Source organism: Rousettus aegyptiacus, unplaced genomic scaffold, assembly GCF_014176215.1.
Source record: "Rousettus aegyptiacus isolate mRouAeg1 unplaced genomic scaffold, mRouAeg1.p scaffold_m13_p_13, whole genome shotgun sequence".
Taxonomy (NCBI): Eukaryota; Metazoa; Chordata; class Mammalia; order Chiroptera; family Pteropodidae; genus Rousettus; species Rousettus aegyptiacus.
Window position 1 is genome coordinate 54985216 of NW_023416288.1, and position 14450 is coordinate 54999665.

A 14450-nucleotide genomic window follows, 5' to 3' on the forward strand; every position below is an offset into this window, starting at 1 on the left:
ACACTTTGTGTCAGCACCAGGCACCTACCTGGAGACCACACTAATCACCAGAAGGTTGCTTGGTGAGTATGAAGTCGGAGCAAAGGGCACCAGAGAGTCTGGAGCCACCGGGAGGGGTGGGCAGCCGGACAGACCTCCCTGTCTCACGGAGCCCCTGCTGACCCCTTGATCCCTGGCACCCCGCACCCCCCACTGCTGCCCCACTGATTAGCATTATTTTTTTCCTTTTTACTTTATTGGGTTGAAATCCACCTAACATAAAAGCCACTTTTAAGTGAACAACTCAGAGGCATGTAGTTAGCGCGTTCGCTGTGGTGTGCAAGCTCCAGAAACATTCCCATCGCCCACAGGAGACCCGGAGCCCACCCCGCAGTGATGCCCGCCCCTCCCCGCGCCCCGGCCACCGCCAGCCTGTCCGCTCTGCCCGTGAACATCCCCGTTTTAGGCGCTTCATGTAAACGGAGCCACGGTATGTTTTCTGCGTGGTTTCTTTCACTCAGCATGGTGTTTTCAGGGTTCGGGGTTCTCCACTTTGTAGTGTGTATCAATCCTTCCTTCCTTCTTATGGCTGATGTTCTAGTGCACGAATATGTGATATTTTGTTTATCCATTCATCCAGCAGTTGACATTCAGTTCGTGCATATTTATTTGAATACCTGTTTTCAGTTCCTTTGGGTATATGTGTGTGTGTGTGTGTGTGTGTGTGTGTACACACACGTAGGAGTGGAATTACTGGATCGTGTCATAATTTCTACATTTACAATTCTGAGGAACCATTAAACTTTTCCACAGTGGCTGTCTCATTTTACGTCCCACCCACAATATAGGAGGGGCACCTCCCTTTCTTAGCTCTATCCATCACCTCCCAGCCATACCTCTCAGAGAGGACCCCCTGTCTCTTGAGTGATTGGGACCACCCACATCAGAGTCACCTGGGACACTAGTTCGAAAAGCAGTTTCCTGGGATCCGCCTTGACCTCTCGGGGGCTAAGGCTCTAGAGCCTTCATTGGCTGGAAGGTCCCCAAATGTCTCCAAACATTTATAGGACTCTGTCTCAGGTGACTCACTTCTTCAGGTGACTGAACGCCTTCCTCCCTTAGATGCAAATTCTCCCCTCAGTTTCATTGACAGAGTAATATTAAGGCCAATTTCCAAAGTCTTGGAAATAAGACTTTTGCACATATGTCTTGAGTTTACCTAAGAGCTTCTAAAATGCCTTGAAGAATGAAAACATTAACAAATCGATAAAATGGGTGTCAGCTTATAAGGGGCCACAGCCGGGCCACACTCTTTTGAGCAGATCAAATCTGGTGATTCAGACCGTCGGTTTTAAAAGGTTCCATTACTCTCCTTGGGACCTTGCATAGGCTGGCAAGCAAACCCAGGGCAGTACAGGTTAGGCCCCCAAAATCCTGAGGGGAGATTGCAGTGGAGGGGAGCTCAGGAGGGCAAGGCTGGTGGGCTCGGCTTGCCGTCAGGGGAGGTGGTGGGAGCTGAGTTCAGAGCCTAGTTTGTGTGGTTGTAAGGGGTTAAAACAGGCAGAGGAGGAAGGAGAGATTGTGGCCTGAGCAAAGGTTAGTAAGAAAAGCAAAAGGCAGATGAGATGGGCCATTTAACTGCGGGCACCTGTCAAGGCCAATTAACTTCACTCTGTGGCTTGTCCAGCGACCACACCTCGCCCTCACCCAACTCTTGGGTGGGGTTCGGTTGCCAACCTCTAACTCCTTTCATGCTACAATCACAGAAGCCTGGGGCCAACTTCCCTGCCCCAGGCCAGAGAGCAAAGTCTCACCTTTGACCAGCCCTGGGCTTCTTCCCTGCCCCTCTTACTTTCTCCTCTGCCTACAGCCATCGACCCTTCCTCACCTCAACCATAATCCTAAGAATACACAGTTAAATCCTGCAACCAGACCTCACAACAGTCTTCCTTCCTACAATGGCGCTAATTGCCTTACCTACTTGGTGGAATGTGGGCCGAGTTGTTTTTCTGGCAAAGAACTCCCAGATTCTTGGGGACCCACCCTTCACTCTCTCACCAGGTCTCTGGGACAGGTGTGAAAGGGCTTATCCAGCGGGGCTCTGGGTGGCAGCAGGACCTGACAAGCTGGCAGGCAGGAGACCAGCTGGCAGGGCCTGGCCAGCGGACAGCTCCCCAAGCCGCAGACCGAGCCCGGAGCCCCAGTGTCTGGAGTCCAGCTTGGTTCTCTGGCAGATGCTGCTCTTCTCCCCTCCCTGCCTTGGTTTATCTCGCCTGGGAGAAGTTCTGGGCAGGAACTAAGGCGGCACAGCTGCCCCGTGCCCAAGCCACAGTCGGCCCCTAGGATGACTCACAGAGTGAGGCGGGTCAGCGTCCTTCCCACAGTGTGGGGTCCCTCAGCCCCGTGTCCTGGGTTCTGGCAGCCCAGATGGCCCCTTGAGGCCAGTCAAGCCCCTGCTCTATGAGGAGATGGGGCTGTGGAAGCAGCAGAAAGCCAAAAGCTGCCCCATATCTCAAGATAGGGACATTCAGCCCTGGGGGAGCAAGTGGGGTGAGGGCCGTGTGACAGCAAGCAGGACCATCACCCTCCCGCGCTTTGTAGCCCTGTCAAAGTATTGCTCTTTAAAAACAAAAAAAGATGGTTGCCCAACAGTCTAAATGTTCTAATCCCACTGAACTGTATACTTGAAAATCGTTTAAATGATACACTTTGTTACGTACCTGTTACCACACACACATACACTCCCTCGTACACACACAGCAATAATGTTGCAATGCACTTATATTCTAGAGAGATGATTTTAACCTTGAGCGTGCATCATTCACACATGTATTTCTATAGGACAAATGACAACTTCTTTCTCTGCGCAAATGTTTCCTTCCATTCCAGGGATATCAACCCTAAAAGTACCTCCTACTAAGTCTACATCTAAATTCCATATATTCTCCTTAAACTCTATTTTCCTAATATTCCGGGACTAGTCCAGAAAATGATGAAAGAATTCTTGACCACCCTTCCTTCAGGGTTTAGGAATGACAAATGGAACCTTAAGACAATGCGGCATGCTAAACTCTGGTCTAGCCTCTCCCCTCTCTCTAACCAGCTCCAGCAGGCCAGCCCCTCCCCCACCACCCCCAGAACTCAGTCCTCCCGGCCCTCAGAGCTGCTGAGATAAGCTTCCTGTGCTGATAAGTTTGTACCACCTCCTAGAGGTATTTCTCTTAAAACTGCTGTATCACCGCAAAAGCGTGGCTTTGTCAATGTAAGAAACATCCAAACCTGTAGAGAATTTTTATAAGAGTTTACCTGAGCCAAACTGATGATTTATGCTGGGGAGCAAGGTCCCAAATGCTCGGAGAATAACGGTGTTGCAGCTTCCTTTATGCATCTGAAATTAAGGAGCGACCATAAAAAGATTACGGGAGGATGGGAGAAGTGAGGCGAGGATCCAGCTCTCTTCAGGGCTGGTACTCCTTTGAGAGGGATTAACTTCTGGCATCTCAAAGGTGTGTTAACTTAGATGCACAAGAGCAACGCATCCGGCCGGCCTAAAACCTCTCACTGGGGAACGTACAGGCCTGGGGCGTGAGCGTCCAGTGAGGAATTTGTGATTTCTCACAGCACCCCTTTATTATCCATGGCTCGCAGAGCAGAGACTGGCGGTTAGGGGGACTTAGCCTTGGGGTGGGCTTGTCCTGAGTGTTATCTCTTGGTTTGCCGCCTCCTTCCTTGACAGTACCTGCCTGCCCCAGCAGGTCACCTAACACCCAAATCCTCCACCACCTGAGGAAACACAACTTCCTTCGGGCACCTCCCCCAGCACACGCACATGTGCGCACACACACACACACACACCAGTGACCTCCAGGGGAACTCTGGGGCCTCTTCATTTTAAACTGTGTGTAGAAAGGGCACCAGTATCCCAAACCTGTTCCTCCACCTCGGGCATCAGCTAAATTGCAGCCCGCAGCAGTTTACAAGGTGAGATGTTTTTGAAGCCATGAGAATATTCTGGAATGACATACTGGTGATGGTTGCACAATTTCATGACCACGCTGAAAACTAACTGTACACTTTAAGAGAGTGAACTTTATAGCATGTGAACTATGTTTCAATTAAAAATGAAAGATGAAACCAGCCATTGGGGAACGAGGAGACGGGAAGCTTGGTACATGGGATAAGCTGAGTCTGCAGCTGCCCAGGTTCATGGGACGGAATGAGCCGTCGGGGGTAGAAGGGGCGCCCATGCCCCGACATCAGGGGAGAGAACTCCCCCTCCTTGGTGTTTGGCCCTGAGGCCGGGGGCGGGGCGTTGGGGGGTTGGGGATTCCGTCACAGCACCCCCTGTGACTGATAACCTAACTACCACGAATGCACCCTGACAAGGCTCCTGGTTAAACGCCCTGCTCCTTAGGGAGGTGTGTTTCCATGGCAACAGCCGACAGCATCATCCCAAAAGACCCTTCACTCCCCACCTGTACCAGTACTGGGGGCTCTGTACCCGCTACCCCTCTTGCAACGGCTCCTCCTCGGTGAGGCTTCTTCCCAGAGACACATTCCCAGGCTTCAAACGTCTCGTTGAATCTTGGCTCTGCTTCTAGCCCCTGCAACCTGAAATGACGCTCACACGCTGTCCCAGGCTGCTCCCCGCCTTCCTCCGCTGGCCCCCGCTCCCCTCACTTCTGTGACCCCTCGCCACCGTCCCCATGCTGGGGGGGTTACTGCTGCTCTCACGACAGCACACGGCACCCTGTGCCAAGGAGACCAGGAAGGCAGGTCAGCCTCGCTCTTCTGAAAGAGGAATGAGAAAGTCAGCACTCTGTCATTTCCTCTGAGTTCCGACCCTGGGGGACCCCACGTGGCTGGGAAAAGGTGTTCGGGTGCTTTGGGGCTATATTACAAAGGGAAGACCAGGGCCCACGATGGGGGAGAGAGGCTCCCACCGCCCTACAAGACCAGCGAGGCCACGGTAGGGAGGACCCGGTGCTCGAGGAGGGACCCTGTGCTCCGCCCACTTTGGTCTTTTCTGTTTTGTAATGCTGAAAGAGCAGCGATTTAGGGAGGAAAAGTGGTTTTCTACATGAACAACAACAAAAAAAAGGACTTCCCTCCACCCACCCCCCTCAGACCGTGCATACAAATTAAGTCCAGGTATGTCAGCCCTTAGAGCTGGAGACCACATGGTCTGAACTCTGGCCCGTGTCCTCCCCGCTGTGGGACTCGGAGCAAGTTACCGAACGTCCCTGCCTCAGTTCCCTACAAACTCGATACAGCAAACAGAGCTTTTATAAGGTTTAAATTAGTTCGTATTTTTAAGTGGTCAGGACTTAGTAACCACCCTTTAACTGCTTCTTAATCAAAATCAAAATGGATAAAGCTAAAACCCACACTTTTAGAAGACAACGCAGAAGGAAAAAAAAAAACTTTCTGAGCTCAAGGTGGGGAAGGTTCTTTAACAAGACATAAAAAGGGCAAACTGTAAAGCAAAAGCCTGAGACGTCTGAGTTTAGTAAAAATAACTCTGTGCAGGGAGAAGAGTGGACGAGCGGACCGCGGCAGCCACACCACGGAACGCCGCTCCCGGAGGAGGAGAGGGACTGTCGGGAGACACAGGCGGTGGCCCGAAGAAGACTCGCCAACAGCACGCGGGGAGGGAGAAGCCAGACCCAAAACAACACACCCTGCTCCGTTCCTGTGACGTAAAAACCCGACGACAAAACCGATCTACGGTAGCAGAATTCGGAGAGGGATCGTCGTGTTGAAATGAGAGAACTGACTGGAAGGGAGCAGGAAGGGACGGGCCGGGGGACAGGCGGGCGTCTTCCACGCCTTGGTGTGGGCGGTGCGGGCGGCGATCACACGGCGGTCGTCAGAATTCGTTTGAACGACGCTTGAGATCTGTGCGTGTCGTTGTGTACAAATGATATCTCGACTTTTAAAACATGATTAGAACCAGAAGGTCAGGGGCTTAGATATGATGTTAGCAAAGGAAAGGAAATTCGGGTATGAAGGAGGGATGAGGCTGTGGGGCGTGACTAGGCCACAGGGGAGGGAAACGGCTGAGCGAGGCGGGGTCGGGAGGCTCCTGCGGTGCTGACGCGCCATCTCCGGTGGCGAGGTGCTTCCTCTTTCAGGTATGTGGGGGACACCGTCACCGGGCGGGGACGTACGTCCCGCTTCTGGGAGGGGAAAAGGCGCCACAGAACGCGTCCTGCACCTGCTACCTCTCAATGGCCTTCGGCTCGAAATAATCTTATGCCCAAGTGGCATATTTTGGGGCTGGCGTATCCTGATCCCCTTCGGTTTAGACTGTGCACATTGGTTTTACACACTCTTCTGTTTCTATGTTTACACACACACACACACGTGCGCGCGCGCACACACACACAAATTAAAAAGCCATCATTCCCCTCTGTGTTATGTGCCAAGCCCAGCAGGCAGACTGGCACTCGCTGGCAAAATGATACTGTCCCAGCCACCCCTGGGGAAAGAGATTTATTTCAGCCACCACTCCAGATTCTTACCTGTCCCCCACGGAGGCCCCGACACCAGGGGGCAGTGAGGGGTGGCAGGGTGAGGCATCCTCGCCCAGCTCTGCGTCCGGGCTACTGCAGAATGGAACTCGGGTCTCCCCTCTCCGGAAAGAGAGGCCCCTTCTGGCCCCGACTTGGCTGACTCCTGGGCCACCTGCAGCCACACCCAGAAAGGGTGGCCCGGAAGCCTGGTCAGGGCCAGACCCCACGGCCTTCAGCTGACCGGTGCCTCTGGGCAGTTGCGAGACGGGAGGAGGGGGGAGCTGGGGCTCTTGGCAGGGCAGGTGGTGTGGGAGGGGGTGGAGAGACACAGAGTGAGGGATGGCCCGGGTCTCCCCTGCACCTAACAGCTGAGCGGATGTTCAAGTCAGGGCATGCCTCACCAGTCCACAGCTATTTATAGCTTGGACCCCTCCTTATTTGGACTGACCTAGTGCTGAGTCTTCTCTCCCAGGCTCTTCTGCCTCCTCCCCTCCCCCATGAGCACCGCAGGGCTCCACAGTGTGTGCCTTTATCTATCCCAAGTGCGCCCCCCCATCCCACACACATCGCATAAAATTACCTGTCCTAACCACGTCTAGGTGTACAGTTAGCGTTCAGTTCATTCACCGCCTCTCTTCTACTTTCTGTCTCTGAATTTGACCAGTCTAGGTACCTCGTACGAGTGGAATCATGCACCAAATGTCCTTTTGGGACTGACTTATTTCAGTCAGCACAATGTCCTCAAGGCTCATCCATGTTGGAGCATGTGTCAGAATTTCATTCCGTTTTAAGGCTAAATGACGCTCATTCCATGCTAGGTAGAGACCACGTTTTGTTTGGCCATTCATCCGTCCGTGGACATCTGGGCCACACCATACGTTTTTACATTTCAAGTGCAGCGTCAGCAGTAGAATCTCCACTGCCGGATTATAATCGAATGGAATCGACTAGCTTCCCATTTAAAGCCTGCCACCTTTCATTAATTTAGGGGAGGATCAGGTGCCCAAGAAAGAAGATTTTTTTTTTTTTTTTGACAAATGGCATGTTCCCGGGGAGTCCTGGGCTCACCAGGCGATTGTCCCTGAAACCTCTACTAGATTGAGAGTTCCGAAGAAGAAATGTGGGTTGTGGCTACAGTCAGAGAATGGTCTCTGAGAGTAGTGGGCTGTGGGGCCTGAGTGTAAACAATAGAAAAGTTATCTGGGGTAATGAAAAAAAGAAAGGAAAAGGTCACTGTGGGTGATAGCGTGGAACCCAGAGGGCAGGGCTGGGCAGGGCTGGGCGGTCCCCGAGAATTTTAAAGACGCCTGACAGGCAGAGGGACTGCACGTCCCTGATGAACCTGTTTACTTGACTCAGTGAACAGGGTTGATTTGTTTTTAGAATGGTTAAAAGGTTTAGAAACCTTGCCCGAGACTTTGAAATATCCCAGTTGGAAGGCTGGATAACAATGGCCTGAGCTGCCCTCCTTCCACTGCTTGAGTGTGACCTGACCGACTACGCTGGTCCCTGCCCCAAACATTCCAGGGGCTCCCCACGGCTGCAGGCTGCAAGACGAAGCCTGACCCCTCCCTGTCCCGCCTCTCTGCCCCCCACACTGGCCGCACCCAGCCCCTCCCTGCCTAGGACTTTATGCTCCCGACAGTGAATTCAGAGCTGCTGCCAGCTTCCGACCTGCACCATCTTGGCCCTCAGCGTGGTGCCCGTCCAGCTGCAATTGGTGACAAGAGCACAGCTGCTGGCTCAGCTCGCTTGAAACTCAGCCCGTGTGACGCTTCTCTGCTACCCTGACTCCCAACCCGTCCCGCTCAAAGGCTGCTTCTCCGAGCTTGCAGGGCACCTTGCGGATTCCTCCACCACTGCAGCCCCCCGTAAAACGCTCTGCTGTGGCCTCGGCTGCCCCGGCTGAGGCTCTAAGGTCCTTGAGCACAGGTGCTCTCTCTCTTTCCATCTTGAATCCATTAATTCCTTTACTCGTTAGACACAGATTTATTTACTGAACTGCCACGATGTCGCTGACCCCGTGCTAGTCTGAATGCATGCCTGCATGTCTTGGGATTAGGCCTTCTTGACATCCATCCGTTCACTTACTCATTCATTCATTCTACACATATTGTATGCGATAGATACTGGAGGTTCAACAGTGAACAAATATAAATACAGCCCCTGCTCTCGTGAGCTTAATGGAGGAAGAAAGACATTCAAATAATCGCACGTGAGCAGATGGAATGTTGCCGTCATGACAGGTGTTAAGAAGGATGGGGAATCAGAGTGTGAGGTAGATCAGAGAGGCTTCCCTCTTCTGCAAAGCATGGGTACACTATGACAGAAGAGTTGGAGTAGCATTTGCTCTAATGGCTAACACGCACACACACGCACGCACGCACGTGCCCGCATCAACAATGCCATCAAGCTTTCTAGCAAACTTCAGCCCCCTTGCATAAATAAGTATAGTTTAATTTGCAACTTCTAAGCTACAAAAAACAACAATTTTTTTTCTGAGAAAATAAAGGTTAGAGCGGATAAGACTTCCTGGCATTTTAAATGGTTGCTATCAGCCCTTTTCTAAAATCTAGTTTATCCTCTGCCCCAGCACAGGTGGCCCCAGGCCCTTTCCGTACTTTCTGAGAGTTATCGGATGCTTTCAGCTCACATCCATCCATAGCCCCGGTCAGTGTGGAAGCTGGAAACCTCATTGCATTTTTGGCCCCTCCCTGAGAGAAAGCCCTCAAGCAGCAAACGCTCTGATCAGCACGAAGGCTTTTGGGAGTGGAAAGGCTGAGCAATCTTGCCGTTTAAACCAAGTTTTCTCAATTTTTTTTCCTTAAAACCTTAGTTCCTAGTCTTTTGAGGGTGCTGGGGAGCTGGGAGCTAGGATAAGGCCCCATTGTTTTATCTATTTACTTGTTTACTAGACAAATATTTTAATCCTCTACTCTCAGGCAGGCAGGCACTGAGCTAAGCGCTAAGGAGGGGCTCCAAGCATTGTGTGTGCGCTGGGGTGGGGTTCCTTCCCAAATGTTTCATGTTAAAAATAGAAGGAACGGGATTTTAAAAATTAGACAATCAGATTCTAAAGTTCATGTGTAAAAGTAAATGAGAACATTTCTGAAAAAGAAAGTAATATAGCCCTAACAGGTACTATATACCTTCAATAATGGTATAGTACTAGGATTTAAATAAAGATAACAAAACAGAAAGTTCCCAGACTCCAGTCTTAAGAATTTCATATGCCGTAAAGTTGGTGTGGGATTTAGAAAAAAAAAAAAAAAATCCACAATGTGCCTCAGTGATTGCTTTAAGCTAAAGGCAGTTTTAGCTTCAGGCTCAAGAGGAACTTTGTCCCTCCCTTTACCTGCACTCTGTAGGGCAGGGCTAACTTCTATTTGCTAAATGCCTCTTCTTAACATCCTACCGCGACCTTTTGAAGCCCCCAAGGCACTTGACCTCATCCCTTAGCTCAGGATGTCTTGTATACCTCAGATCATTTTTCCTATCTCCGGATCTATCCTGTATGTGGGGTCTCTAACTCTCTCATATATGCAGGGTTCCCAGACACATGTATATATTAAGTCTGGTTATTTTTTCTTGCTAATCTGTCTTGTGTCTATTTTATTATTAGACCAGCCAAAAGAACACTGGGGGTAGAGGAAGGTCTTAATTGAGTTTAATTAAGCCATTCATGAATCAGGCAGCATCCCCTCTAGGGACTTGGACACCCCGGTGTGTGGTACAAAATAGGTTTTCCTAGGCAGAGTGAGGAATTTAGAAGGTAAAAGAGTGGATTAGGGTGGGGCTAAGAAATTGAAAATGGATATTTCCGGCAAGGACATCTTCCCTTAGGGGAAGGCGAGGGGTTTTATCAGGCAAATTTCCTCACTAGTATTGATTTGGAAACGCCACACTGATTAAGATTATGTTTCTGAGGGAGGTCGAAACTGCAATTAGATCAGGCATTAAATCTAGGTTTGGTGTCATGGCCCTTCAGCACAAGTGACGCCATTTTGGGCCCGTGGTTTTCTGTTTAATGCACCTACCACCTTGTACCTGGATAAATTACAAAAGGACCATGAATTTAAGTGTAATAAATCAAACTATAAAATAACTGGGGAAAAAAAAAAAACCCTGGACGAATACTTTAATAGCCTTACAGTGGGAAAGACATTTATAACTATAATGTGAAAGCCAGAAACCATAAAATTAGACTGCCTTAAATACACGCGCACACATAAGACAATTTCCACATGGCAAAAATCATAAAGAGACTCAAACAAAACACCAGCAACAAACGGAGAAACATATTTGCAGTTTTCTTTCTACAAAATAGTAATTTCCCAAATTCCACTTATAAAATGCTCCTGCAAATTGGTAAGAAAAAGACCAACAACCTAATAGAAAAATGGATAAAAGCTATGAATAGGTAGAAAAGGAAATAAAATATTAAACTTATGAGGAATAAGACAAACGGCAATCGAAGCTACACTGAAATGGCATTTTTTCCCCATCAGACCGGCAAATATCCCAAAGTTTGGTGGCCTGTGGCATTGGTGAGGGCGCTTACACACAGAGTTCTGATATATCACTGGTGAGACTTGGTGCTGGGACAACCTGTTTGGAGGATGTTTTCATAAAATCCGTTGCCATAACTGATGCCCCTACTCTCTGACTATGCTCAGAAATACCAGTTCTAGGAGTTTATCCTACAGATACAATCTCACATGTGCAAAATATCATATATTAAATGTTATTCATTGCTGTTTTATTACGATAAAAGACGAAACAAACCAATCGCCAGGTAAATGATGGTAAATTCACGCAGTGGAGAACTGCGCAGCTATAAAAAAGAATGAAGACTTCCTTTAGGTTTTGATACGGAAAGGGCTCCAAAATACATTGGTTGCTAAGTGGGGGTGGAGACAAGGTATACAGCATGCCACTTGTTTTATTTAAAAGAGGGAGAAAATACAGACATATCTGTTTGAGTATGTATATTTCTGGATGCCAGGCCTCTTATACGTTCTTGAATTTTGTAGCCTCAGAATGATAGAGCCGTTTGATCATGTCCTATCTGCAGTCTTTCCTTTTAACTTAAAGCTCCTTTGGAGCAGGCCTGACTTCACTACTAGACCAGAAGCAAAAATTCCTCCAGCCTCAAGCTCTGGATCCTGCACACAGCACCACAGCCTGTCTCTCCAACTTCACCTCCTCCGATTCAAAGGGGCAAAGGATTCTGTGCTTGCCCCACTTCAAAAACCTGTTGTGAAACTTGAACTAGATAAGGCGGCGAAAGACCTTTGAAAACCACCAAATATGGTTCTAATGGAGGGTTGACAGATAAAAGATAGGATGCTTAGTTATGTTTGAAGTTCAGACACACAGTGAATAATTTGTAAGTATAAGTATAGCTCATGCAATGTTTGGGGATATACTTATGCTAAAAATCAATTTGTTATTTATCTGTAGTTCGAATTTAACTGGGCATTCTGTATTTTTATTGGCCATATCTGGTAATTCTATTTTAATATCATATAATAATAATATCAATGGGAACAATGGCAAACCCTGATCTAGCAGTTACTAAGTCCAGCACCTATATTAACTCATTTAATACTTAAGTGGAAGGTGTGTTATTAGCCTTATTTCACCAGTGAGGAAACTGAGGCAGTAGCTGGCCCAAAGTCATACAGCTACTATGTTCAGGCACTAAAGTTCTCTCATGATTCCTATATAACCTGGATTTGCTGCTCAAGCTTTTGTTCTCTTAACCAGTTGGTTCACTGAACCATCCTTGTCAAGCCGCATGACTTTTTTATTTTTCAATTTTTTTTTACGCTTACAGCACCTGGTCTTCCTAGGTGGTCTCCCATCCAAGTACTAACCAGACCTGACCCTGCTTAGCTTCCGAGATCAGATGGGATTGGGCATGGCCGTAGACAAGCCACATGACATTTCTGTTTGGATAAATGTGATCACTAGACTCAGAAACTGACTAATCGTGAAGGCAATGCTCATCATCCCTTTTCTTGTTAAGCCTCCTTTCTCTCTTCCCTTGTCACTGCCACGTGTTTCTAAGCTGGTCTGACCTCAAGTCAGCAGAGGTGGATGAAGCGAATGCTCCCCAGGATATGAGTGACCTCACCGGACTGGAGCATCTGAGAAGGAATTAGTAATCTGAGAAGGTTCTCGATGCCCTCACATGGCACCTCACGGGCAGCGGTTACTCCACATGCAATTAAGAACCTGGCTATTTGGGTCACACCAGTACAGCACAGTCACTTATAAATGTTTTGTGAATGAAGAAATGTATGAATTGGCCTTGAGCTGAACTTTTCTTCCAGAAATCTAAAATGGAGACAAAGGTTTAGTTTGTTTTGTTTCCCTACAATACAAAACATTAAAGGCATAGTAAAGTTCATAACATTAGAGAATTCTTTCATTCATTGCCCAAATATTGTTGAGCACCTACTATGTGCCACTGTTCTAGGGGCTCGGAATACATTTGAGCAAAACAGGCAAAGATGGCCGCCCTCAGAGAGCTTCCGTTCCGGCTAGAAGAGACAGACAGTGCATAAACATAATAAACAAGCAAATGCTATAGTGAATTAGAAGGTGAATACTATGGAGTAAAGAAAAAGTAGAGCAAACTAAGAGGACTGGAGGGAGGCGAGGAAACAGATTGCAATATTTTAAAAGGCAGAAGAGAGATTGAGATTTGAGATTTCTTGTTGAGATTTGGCAGAAGTTTGGGGGAGCTTGCCAAGGAAGTACCTGGGTGATGAGGTCCCCAAGCAGAGGGAACGGCTAACGTGAGAACCCTGTGATGTGTGACTAGTGTGTTTGGGGCAGCATGAGGCCAGAGTTCGTGGAGCAAAGCCAGGAAGGGGCAGAACAGAGATGGGATTCTGAGAAAGGGAAAAGCCACATCACACCTGGCCTAGTGGGGATGAACCCTGATGGAAACTGTCCTTGCAGAACTTTGAACAGAGGACTGACATGGCTGCAGGTTTGAGCTGAAAGATCCAAAGTTCACCACTCAGCTTGGTTAGGGAGGTGTGGGCTTCCGTGGAGGAGAGGCTACCCAGTGACAAGACGGCCACTGGACCCTCCAGCCAGATCCAGCTAGATCCAGGCCAGAACAGACTGCCTCCATAAAGCCCCTCACAGACTGCCCCGCCCTCCCTCCACCCCCATGCCCCAGGAGTGCTGGTTTCTGGGACAGGCCAGTGTCCCACCCCAGGCGAGCTTGTAAACAGTTTTTCCCCTTATCTGAGCGGGCCAGGCCCCAGTTCCCCCTATCCATTCCGCCCTGTCCTGTATAACTCTTTAGCACCTTCCACGTGGCATGAAAGATATCTGCATTTCGCCCCAGACAATCCCGGTATGTAAGTCCCCTTTACAAACTCTTTGGTCTCCCGGCCCCAGATTTGTGTAACAGTTTGGGGATAGCCTTGGGTCCCATCTCCCTCCATTTTAGGACCAGGGCTGGATTATTTCCTAAATTCGGGCCCAGGTTCTTTCCAGATGCGTCACTGAGACTCAGATCTGTTATGATCTCATAGGATGGCACTGAGGGCTCTGAGCTGGGCACCACCGCTTTCAGCTGAGGGCAGCAATAAAGAAAAAAAAAGAATCCATAATTTACAAGAGGATTTTCCTAAAATAGAACGACTTTAAGTGACCCTTTTTCTTAACATGTAAAGTACGTGCTTTGCTCTTTCTCACTAAAAATAACTTACTTGACTGATGATACCTAATCGATAGCAACTACCAGGAATTCATGGCAGTCCAACAAACAAGTTTGTTAACTTGACACAGCAGGGGAGACCATGCGGCAAAGGAATGGGGGGCTTCTTGGAAAGGGGAGTCGGGAGGTTTAAGGGGTCGAAACCCATACTGGCTGATTCTGGGGAGGGACAAAAAGAGACCAGTTCTGGCTTGGGTGCTGTCGCACAGTGG